At 43.0% G+C, this 11,191-nt stretch overlaps 1 long non-coding RNA gene across 2 annotated transcripts; it reads right to left on the bottom strand.

Annotated features, from left to right (window-relative positions):
* Positions 1–861: 861 nt before the first annotated feature.
* Positions 862–2,970, bottom strand: LOC123581646. Of its 2 annotated transcripts, XR_006703905.1 has the most exons (3): positions 2,170–2,502; positions 1,390–1,521; positions 862–1,169 (listed from the first exon to the last, which is right to left on the bottom strand). It is a non-coding gene; the product is annotated as an uncharacterized LOC123581646 (long non-coding RNA). The 2 variants fall into 2 exon arrangements; XR_006703904.1 differs by having other exon boundaries at positions 1,390–2,970.
* Positions 2,971–11,191: the final 8,221 nt, after the last annotated feature.

An 11,191-nucleotide genomic window follows, 5' to 3' on the forward strand; every position in this document is an offset into this window, starting at 1 on the left:
CTTTGGCTTGGTTACCATTTTTGTCTGTGGACTTCCCCCATTTCAGTCATTTAATCAGCGATGTTGGAAGGAAGACGTCCATTAGGGTGGGTTCATGCAGTGTCTTGAGAAAGGCTGTTTTCTCTACCTTGGGATTGGGACACCCCACAGAAACAGGTTGTTACAGATGGAATGTTTATGCCCCCCCACAATTCATGTGTTGCAACCCTGACCCCCAATGTGGGTGTTTGGGAAGTAATTAGGTTTAGATGAGGTCATGAGGGTAGACGACCCATGATGGGATCAGTGTCCTTATAGGAAGAAGAGGAGGCCCCCCCCAGAGCCTCCTCTGTCTACTGTATGAGGACATAGCAAGAAGGCTGCTGTCTGTATGCCAGGAAGTGGGCTCTCACTAAGTATCAAATCCACCAGCACCTTGATCCTGGACTTCCCAGCTTCCAGAACTGAGAGAAAATGTCTGTTGTTCCAGCCTCTCGGTCTGTGGCATTTTGTTAGGATAGCCTGAGCAGACTAAAACAGAACATGTAGGTCCAGTGTCAGAGAGCTGGGCTCCTACCTTGGATTCCCCACCAAACTAACCAGATGACCTTGGACCACTCTGAACTCCAGTTGTTTGGTCTCTAAAAACTGATAATGATACCTTCGTTGCAAGATCACTGTCCCATTTAGACCAAACACATGAACCCCTCACTCCCACTTTCCCCTCCAGCCCTGTCAATACATAATTCTTATTGTTTATTGATTTATAAAAATAGTAGCTCTTTTGGGAGCTGCCATTTTATGTGGTGAATGTAATGTTTCAAAGGAGACATTTAGGAATTCTACTTCAGTAGGCAGGCACTAGATTTTAAGAATTTGGAAGTAATCAAATTTGACTTATTTTTAGAGTATTTGATTATGGAAGCTAAAAAGGTAACATCTACTCTAGAGGTAAGCACCAGTAATAAGCCACTACAAATAGTAAAGAGAAATTGCTGTGTACAGCTTTTCCTGTTTTTGATTAATAGGACCCGGTGCCACGGTAATGGTATTTAGCAAATTATAATGCTGCCATTAAATTATGGTCCTGTAGCAAATGGTTGTGAATTCAGTTATCCTGCTTAGCTTCTAGCTGTCTTGAATATTTCATCGAAAGCTGATTTGCCAGTGATGGCAATAGCTCCACGTTTCTGTAAGGAAAAAGACATATTAGGTGAAACTTGGGTTGAAAGTCAACCCGTTAATGAGAAGCTCATCCGCGTCCTCCATTAGCCTGGTCATGGCAGTCACCTCCCACTGACGTGGGGCTGCCCTGAGATGCTCTCTTCTATGGAGATCGTCCCCAGTGCTGTTCCCTCTGTCCAGGCCCACCATCCAGATGCCCATAGAGAAGAGGAACCAGGTGATTACCCTCAACTTCCGAGCAAAACGTGCCGCCATGGGTAGGCGCAACTTGGGACAAGGGAGGCTTCGGTCCGCTGAGCTTGGCGTAAGCCTGCTAGGATATCTCAAGGGCAAATTAGCACCCAGAGAGCGTAGAATCTGGTAAATAACAGGAAATATGAGTGTCAGTTTTCAGGGATTCAAGTTCCTTTAGGAAAGAGGGTCTGAATTAAATCACTTCTCTGAGGAGAGTTAAAAACCCAAGGCAGACAAAGATCTTCAAAGCAAGGTCAAGGCAGTAGGCATTATTGGCATGGCCCAAGGAAGCGATTGTCTGGGGCTTGCGCGCTCTTTGTAAGAAGGCTGGAGAGTGAAATGCAACGGAAAGTAGGGCGATGTGGGAAGAAACAAATTGCTCCTACTGGCAAAAAAGCACTTGGTGTGTAGGTTTTATGACAGTAAAGCAAGCAGCGGCTTGACATGCTGGCAACACCCATGGCTATGGAGTTGTGTCCAATACCAAGTTCAAATCCCCATTTGGTACTCACAACTTGTGGCCTTGGGCAAGATGTGCACTGGTAAATGGCAGCGATGACCCTGATGTAATTTTCTTGAGACTTATCAGTAATTGACCTGAAACACCACAGCATGATGCAGGTGGGCAGTGAAAGAGGCCGAGGCCTCGGGGGCCAGAGTGCTGTGGTCTGGGTTCCGTCCCCACTACCTGTCGTGTGTTTTGGGGCGGGCTCTTTTACTTCCTCGTGCTTCAGTTTCCTCATATGGAAGGGGGCAAAGAGTAGAACTTACCTCAGGGTGCTTCCGTGAAAGTCAGATATACTTAGAACGGTGCCCGAGGTCTAATAACATTCCCGCATGAGTGTTTGTTACTGTGGTCAGGCGTATTGTTATTAGCACTCCTGGAGGAACTCTGTGGTCCCGAGCGAATATTGTATAAGTGAATCATAGAGGAGGGAAGGATGTTCGGGAGGGAATCAATAACTATCTTCATTTTATAGTGTAGGATGGCCTTGATTCTGTTTCTACCTGACGAAAGGGCACACTTCCCAACACGATTCCTCCATTGTGATGTAGAGCTGGGATTTGAATTCCATTATAATATGCCTATTCCTAAGACATCCATTCTATGCAACCAAGAACAAACCTAACTGATTAGCTGGCTCCTTGTCTCCAGGACTTGATTTATTATTAACTGGGGTCCATATAATATCATAAAGCCTGGCTTAGACTATTGTTGGGAGTATCTGAGCAGCCATGTAACTGTGAACATGCCAGAGCAGACGAGCTGACTTCTTTCTTGTGGGGGCAAAGGAAATCCCAGTATCTATAGACAGGGAGAGACGACGTTGTTTCTTGACATGGTTCTAGAAGATCTGTGCGCTAGGCGTGAAGCGTTTTCCCCAATTCCTGGTTCTCCCAACAGTTAGGCAGAGGATTGAGCTGCACCTCCTGCACGTTCAGAGTAAAGTGGTATATGTCTGTTCTGGGTTTCAGCACCTACTTGCCGGGGGGCAACTTGGAGCCCACCCCTCCCTGTTGCTTGGGGCAGAAGTGCATGTTGCCGTGCAAGCACCATGAGAGCTGAATATTCTGGAATTGTGAGATGACCCAGGGAGTTCCGCTATCCTTGTCTTTGCTGAGCCAGTGTCACTTGGTCTGGTTCTTTTCTGTTCTTTTTTTTTTAAAAAAAAAACAAAAACAAAGCATCAAGCAGTCTATCTTGACTGACATCACAATGGTTTACACATGAATATGTATAAGTAAAAAGTGATCATTAGGAATTCCTATACATTTCTTCTATGTACTAAATAAAGGTCCTTCTTGATGGTGCCATTAGATTAGCAAACCGGTAGCCGTGTTCACGCCCTAGCTTTCAGTAAACTCCTGGTGAAATGTTTATTAAATTCCCATGAATAAGAAGGAAAAGTCTGAGTTTGGTGTTAAAAGACTTAGGTGGATTTTAAACCCACTGATTAATGGACTCAAATGCATCTGAGCAAAACCCCTGGGGAAATATATCACGGGGTCCATTCTTTGCCCCATGGCTTCTAGTAACTTGATCAGGGGCGTCAGGAAGGCATTGAGCACCATGCTCATTAAGATTCTGGATAGTAAGAAATAGAATGGATAGCATCAGGATTTATAATTATCTTGCTAAATGCCTAAAATCAACTGGATAAAGTTCAGATTAAATTGTGTCCAGTTGTATGTTGTGCTTTTAATTTAACAGTGTAACAAAATTTCCATTACACTTACTCATGTTATTTCTCTTCTCAAAAGGTTGGTGCTAAGTGTCCAAGAGTAGGGGAATAGTCAGCTAATTGTCATTTATATCCTCAGAGAACATTGAATGTCACACAGCTTTCCAGAGGCATGATGTTGAATAGAAGGAAAAACGAAATCCCAGATTATATGCAGGATGAGCCCAATGTGGTTTTAAAAGCAGAGGGCCAGGGAACCAAGTGTGATTTTTCTTCTTTTTCTTTTTGCATTTTCCAGTAATTTTTCACATGAGTACAGGTTTTTATAATGACTGTAACATACTTTTAAAAAGAGGGAAAGCTTTGTATAATGACTTTAAGGTTAGAGAGCAGTCTCCTTATTTACTCCACATGCAGTTGGGATCTGTAAACACCTTACTAGCTCAGATGAGTTTATCACGCCTGTGATGATGTAAGGAATTTGGCATCTTTGACGTGTTACTGGTGCTGCTGTAGGAGTTATTCTTGCTCTGATTTATGAGTTCAGGTTTTAATGTGGTTTAAGGCATTTTCTGGAAAACCGTGTTATGAGATAGAGTGCCAGGCTGTTTCAGTAGGGCAGTGGTAGGGCGGGACTCAGCATTCAAGTACATTTTCTGTCTAAAGAAGGCCAGTATTTTCCTGACTTGGGGTGCCCTGCAATATGCATGATTTTTAAGGAAGCACACTCAGGTATTTATCCTGTTTGAGATGAAATTAACAAGCATCCGAATTTCAAATATATTTAAAAAGTACTTTTCCATCTACATGAAGGAGCTTTTCCATTAGTTTTGTTATTTTTGTTCTCCTGCTTGATTCTGGTGCTGCAGCTAGTTTATCTTGTCTTAATTTTAAATAATTGGATAGAAGGAGTTAATATTCAAATACTTTAAATGATACTTGAAAATGTACTCAGTTTGCCTAAAGATCACCTGCTGCATAGCTTACCTTCTACATAGCTTGTTTTAGCTTTTGCTATTTAATTTTCCCTACCTTAAAAAGGAGGCATTTCAAGTACAACAAATTTCTCTTGTACGCTGTATTTTTCATGAACTATTATATCTTCCATTATAAGTGCTGTTGTGTTCATTGGGCCGTGTTGAACTCAAAATCACACATGTAACAGGTGTGGGGGTTTAGCAGTAACCTTCTATTTCCCTGCAACTTACTTGCATTGAAATTTGAAATCTTCTAACAGCCTTATGAACGCTTTACTCCATTTTCTTTAATAGAATGCATTTGGGAAAATGTAATTTGGTTCTTAAAGGATTTCTCCTGGTAAAAGACCCTATTGCTATCTCGTTCCCAGTGATCCATTTAAGATTTCTTTATGGCTCATGATTTGAAAAAAAAGATATTTGATTTAAAAAAAAACATGTAAAATATCTCACAACAGGTATTATGAAGAGCTTTGTTGAAAAAAAAAATATCAGAAAAAATCCCCTGGATTTTCTCAAGTACTGTCTGCTTTCGTTCATTCACACATTCATTCATTCATTCTTTTGTTTGTTGATTCAACACATAATTATTGAGTACCTAGGGTGTTCAAGGCCCCGGAAGCCCTAACTCATTTGTTAGCTCTTGAAATACGGATCTTGTTCTGTATTATACTTGAGTGTTTGGAGGCGCTGAATTACACTGTTGAACTGTTTGTCACAATATTACTGTTGCTGTATTGTAAAAATTACAGTGTGTTCATTGTTCTCTCTCTCTGTACTAATTTCCTTCCTTCCAGCTGACGGTGAATTAAAACAGATGCAGAGATAAGAGGGCAGGACCGTCACCTTAGCTGTCACACGCAGGGACAAAGGGAGTGTTGGGTCAGATTCTGTTGGGACATATTTGAGATACTTTCTATCATGCACTTTGCATGGAGTATAGTTTCCCAAGAATGAAAAAGAAACACACACAGGTCAAGGTTTTGAGGTTGATTTGATTTGAACTATTCTCTGTGAAGCAGAGAAAGCAGGCTAGAGGAATTGGCTTGCTAAGTCAAGATGTGCACATTCTTGCAACTAGTTAATTTGTTCAAGTCCTTAGGGAACTGTCCCCACCTTCCACGGGAAATAATCGTGGTTTTTACAAAATCATAGGCAAAAATGGTGCTATGCAGCAGACTGGCCTTCGGCTTACCTGGTGGGTTCCTAATTCTGCATGCCTGTACTCTCACTTTGCCGGGCACGGGTCCCTTGAGTGGAATCCAGTAAGTATTTGCTGTGTGTTGAATTGACTGAGTCTTTTGCTTTTCAACTAATTGTGGCAACAATGGAGAATAGCATGAATTTGTTGACACTAGCTGTTTATAATATACCATAGTAGAACATGGAAAAGGAACATTCTCACAGCCGATGGAAGCTTCCATTATTCCCCCTTGCACTGTATTTTGTAGTGTAATTTTAAAAATCATAAGTCCCAGAAAAAAGGGTTTCACAGTCTCATGGGAAATTTCTCTTCCTTCCATCACACATGGATTATTATTAGGAATAACTGAAAGGCTAAAATATCTTCATAGTCAGAGAACTGGGAAGTTTTGCCTTGTTTCTTTATTGCTAATGCAACTGCAGAAATAAATACATTTGATTTGAAATATGCTTTTTAAGAAGGTTCTGTTTTGCTTAGAAAAATAAGATGTCTGGCCATAGCAATATTTTTCTAGCTATGTCTCTGGAGACAAGGGGAAAAAAAACCCAAAAAACAAAATAAAAGGCCTCTGCACAGCAAAGGAAATAATCAACAAAGCCAAAAGGCAACCTAGTGAAGGGAGAAGATATGTACAAATGACATATCCCAGAAAGGGTTAGTATCCAAAATATATAAAGAACTTTTACAACTCAACACCAAACAAACAGACAAACAAAAAATAAAACAACAACCAAAAAAAACAACAAAAAAACCCCTAAGTAATCCCATTAAAAGTGGGCAGAAGACACGAACAAACATCTTTCCAAGGAAGACATACAGTTAGATGGCAAACAGACTCATGAAAAGATGCTCAACATCATGTGTCATCAGGGAAATGCAAATTAAAACCGTAATGAGATATCACCTCACACCTGTCAGAACAGCTAATATCAACTCAACAAACAACAAGTGTTGCCAAGGATGTGGCATAAAAGGAACCCTCGTGTGCTGTTGGTGGGAATGCCAAACTCGTACTCCACTGTGGAAAACGGTATGGAGGGTCCTCAAAAATTAAAAATAGAACTAACATGTGATCCAGTAATTTACTATTGGGTATTTCCCCAAAGAATATGAAAATGCTAGTTTGGAAAGGTATATGCACCCCTGCGATTTTTGCAGCATGATTTACAATAGCTGAACTATGGAAGCTGCCCACGTGTTTATCAGTAGGTGAATGGATAAAGAATATTTGGTGTATATATACAATGGAATATTACTTGGCTGTAAAGAAGTATGAATCTTGCTATTACAACAACAAGGATGGATCTAGAGAGTATAATGCTAAGGGAAATAGTCAGAGAAAGGCAAATACCATATGATATCATTCCTGTGTGGAATTTAAGAAGCAAAACAGAGGAACAAAGGAGAAAGACAAACCGGGAAACAGACTCTTTACTACAGAGAACAAACTGGTGGTTACCAGAGGGGAGGTGGGTGGGGGGTGGTGGGTGAAATAGGTCATGGGGATTAAGAGGACACTTACCATGATGAGGACTGAGTAGTGTATAAACTTGTTGAATCACTGTATTGTACACCTGAAACTAATATGCTATTGTATGGTGACTATACTGGAATTAAATTTTTTAAATTTTTTTTTTTTTCAACGTTTATTTATTTTGGGGACAGAGAGAGACACAGCATGAATGGGGGAGGGGCAGAGAGAGAGGGAGACACAGAATCGGAAACAGGCTCCAGGCTCTGAGCCATCAGCCCAGAGCCCGACGCGGGGCTCGAACTCACGGACCGCGAGATCGTGACCTGGCTGAAGTCGGACGCTTAACCGACTGCGCCACCCAGGCGCCCCTGGAATTAAATTTTTTAAAAACATAAATTAAAAGAAGAATAAGGTGGGGTGCCTGAGTGGTTCAATCGGTGGAGCATCTGACTTTGGTCCAGGTCATGATATCTTGTTCATGAGTTCGAGCCCCACATCGGGCTCTCTGCTGATGGTTTGGAGCCTGGAGCCTGCTTCAGGTTCTGTGTCTCCCTCTCTCTCTGCTCCTCCCCCACTTGTACTCTGTCTCTCTCTCAAAATTAAGTAAATGTGAAGAAAAATTAAAAAAAAAAAAAGAAAAAGAAGATGCCTTCCTAAAGATTCAGAAGCTATAAGAACATATTTATATGTATAAATTTACTTTTAAACATATTTAAAAGTATGAGTCACCCTGATCTTCCTACTAGACATAATCACCATTTATATATGAAGATAGATGTGCATACACATATAGTTTCATATATTATTTATATGCGATATACATAATTATTTATATCACATAAAATTATAATTACATATAAAAATATAATCTCAACTGTGTATATTTATAGAATATTATGTATTTTCTCTACCATTATAAGAATTTTTTTTCCTATCATTTAAATATAAATGTATATACCTCCTTTTATAAACCTGATTTTATTGGCTGTATAATATTCCATCCTGTGTTCAGAGTGATGACTTTTTCATTTAAAAATTACCTGTTGGTGTAACATCGTAGGCTGTGATTCTTTCTACCTGCAGAAGCATCATGCGACTATAGGAAGATATTTGTTAGATCAATTGCTAAAAAAAAAATCCACAGAATCTGGCCCAAAATAAATATCATGTTCACCCACTCCTATCCAAAACTAGAAAGAGTTAACATATGTGCTGTTACCATAAGCACAAGTGTGGGAAGGAAAGCCGTTCTCCTCCTTAACTGTTTTTAAATCACGCCCATAATGCGGCTGGAAGTGAATGTCAGGCCAAGATAGAAGCATGCCTGTATTGTAATGAGCACAGCAGTAGGGTTACAAACCTGGAACACCAACCCGAAAGGGCAGGAAGGGATTTGGTCAGACCACTGTCTTATCCGTGTATACCATTCGACAACAGTGTTGTCACTTGCTACTTAAAGGCAAAGGATCTCTTCTCACTTTGTAAAACATATTTCATTCATATACATTATAGAAAACCCTATAACTTAAGAGCAGAAATTATATGAATGTTTCTGGTTTGGATTGTGAACTCTTGATTTTACGGAATGACTAAGCCGTTTTGAATTCATAAATAGATCTGACTTAGTTGTGTCCACAATAGATGAATCTACCGTCCTGCCATTTGTTGGCTGTACTGATGGCCTGGCTTCCAGAATTAGGAGGGCTGCTGTCTAGACCTCCCGACGTGTGTGAGGCCCAGGCTGTGATCTTTCTGGCCTGCGGGACCACCCCTGTCAAGAAGCACCATCCCCATTCGGGCTCGGGAGACACATTTAATCCTGGTGCTGTTTGCAGACAGACTTTAAAAAGCTGTCCCGAGAATACATCTCTGCCAGTAGTTTAGTATGTCAAACCGAGGACAAGAATTTTGCTCTATTCTTAAAATGCAACTATTTGTGCATTGGGAATATTGGCCAATGAGGAGGAAAGCTGAAGGTCAGAAAAACAAGTAGGCTGTCGGTGTCGGAGCTGAGCTTCCGCACTGCATGGGATTCTGGAAGGGCCTTTTTAGGTAGGAAGGAACTATGGGGTGAGCACTCCCCTTGCCCTATGCTGCACCCTGTAGGGTGGCTGTTTTTTGGCTTCATGAGACATTAAACCTCCGTATACTCAGAGGTACAGATGAGAAATTGAGAAATGAGTAAGCTAGAAGAATTTTTTGTTTATTTGAACATTGTTTATATAATATTTTTTTCCCCCGGGAAAGTAACAAAATCCTTAACGAGTGTGTGTGGGGTACTTGCTGAGAGGAATATGCCTGAAGAATACAGGTGAATCGAGACCGGAGCTGGTGGGGTTGCAGTGTTCTACAAGATTTGGTATCCCGAAAACTCTAAGGATGCTTTTATTAAAAATTTTTTTAAAAGGCACTTAGTATCCTTGTATTGTCCGTGACTCAGGCAGAGGAGGTCACAGAGGGCGAGGGCGAGTACGAGTTCCATGCTGGGCAGGGTGACTGCACAGCGACCCGCCTGTCGGACCAGCTGTGCCGCGGGGCCAGACCGAGGCTTGACTCCGAGAACTCCTCAGTGTGAGTAAAGAAAACCAAGGAAAGGATAATTTATGGCATGTGCTTTGAGATTCCCTTAAATAGAAAAGACCAGCAGCTCGAGTGTTCTCAGCATGTCCGCTGTGTTCCGCGTGTCTCACTGAATGCACGGCAAACACGGACCCACAGAAAGGCCTGGAAGAGATTTGCGTGCAGGCACAACCCGCAGATTACCACAGGGGCCTGACTTTCTTCCTGGTGATGCCCACACCTAGAGTGACTGCAGGGTCAGGTGAGGGAGGGGCTGGAGGCACACCTTTCCCAGGGCCTGGCGCTCCTCACTGGCCTCCTGTCGAGGTTCATTTCCTTCCCCAAGTGCGTAAATTGGACCAAAGAAGTAGCTTATTAAGTCATCACCCCCAGGTAATAATTTACTTGGGAAGGCATTATAAATTATGATCCATACACAGTCTTCGTGGTAAACCTAACGTAACATTTTAACTTTGAATGAAGTTAAAATTAAATAAATTCCTCAGTCCCTACTGAGTAGATTTGGAAAGCTCCCAGACTGAAGATCTGGAAAGTCAGGCCTTTGCGATGGATCGCGTAGCAGGGGACAGCGGAGAACTGGCCGCTATTAGGTGTGCTGACCGGCTTGCCTGCGCCAGCCCGTTGGGTCGAAAGTGACACAGAGCCGTCACCCTGCTGGCTGGCGTCCGACCAGCGGTGGGATCGCTACGCGCAGTGTTGAGGTAGCGCGTGCAGAAATAACTAGAAAAGACCATCACAGTCTGGCTGGGTTTTGGCAAACTCTGGCCCGATGAGCAAAAATTACTTGCAGAAGTTATTTAAATCCTAACAGCTCCACATTTATTTCCCTTGGGCTGACGACCATCCTGAGGGCTATGTCGGACGACCTTGCTTTCAGTTTCCAGAAGATGGACTTAAAAGGACATCTGTGCCGAGACCGCGAGGGTGGGGCGTGGGTGCGTGGGGGTGTGCGAGATCAGGATCCCGCTTTCTGTGCAGCGCCCTGCAGGAGGCTGCACATGGGGAGGCGCTAACCCCAGCCAGAGACACTGGCGGGAGGGCCGCTGTGCACGCCCAGCGTGGACGTGAGGGCGGCCTGCACGGCCGATGGGCTTGCCCATTGTCCCGGGACCCCTCCCGGAAGGCTGAGGAGGCGCCGGCTGAATCGCTTACTCTCCCCCAGGCCGCCCCAGCCCCGTCCCCGCCCTCGCTGAACATGGCCGGTATTACACCTGCCCGGTGTCCTGGTCCTGTGCGGCCGGCCCTGGTCCTGTGAGTCTCCGGGCCTGTCAGGGGGGCAGCCGGGTGAGGCTGCCATTTAGCTAGAGACAGAGGAAGTCAAGAAAGCAACTAAAGCCGTGTCCTAGCCTCATTTAGGGGCCTGCGGCTGCCAGCT

Source organism: Leopardus geoffroyi, chromosome A3, assembly GCF_018350155.1.
Source record: "Leopardus geoffroyi isolate Oge1 chromosome A3, O.geoffroyi_Oge1_pat1.0, whole genome shotgun sequence".
Taxonomy (NCBI): Eukaryota; Metazoa; Chordata; class Mammalia; order Carnivora; family Felidae; genus Leopardus; species Leopardus geoffroyi.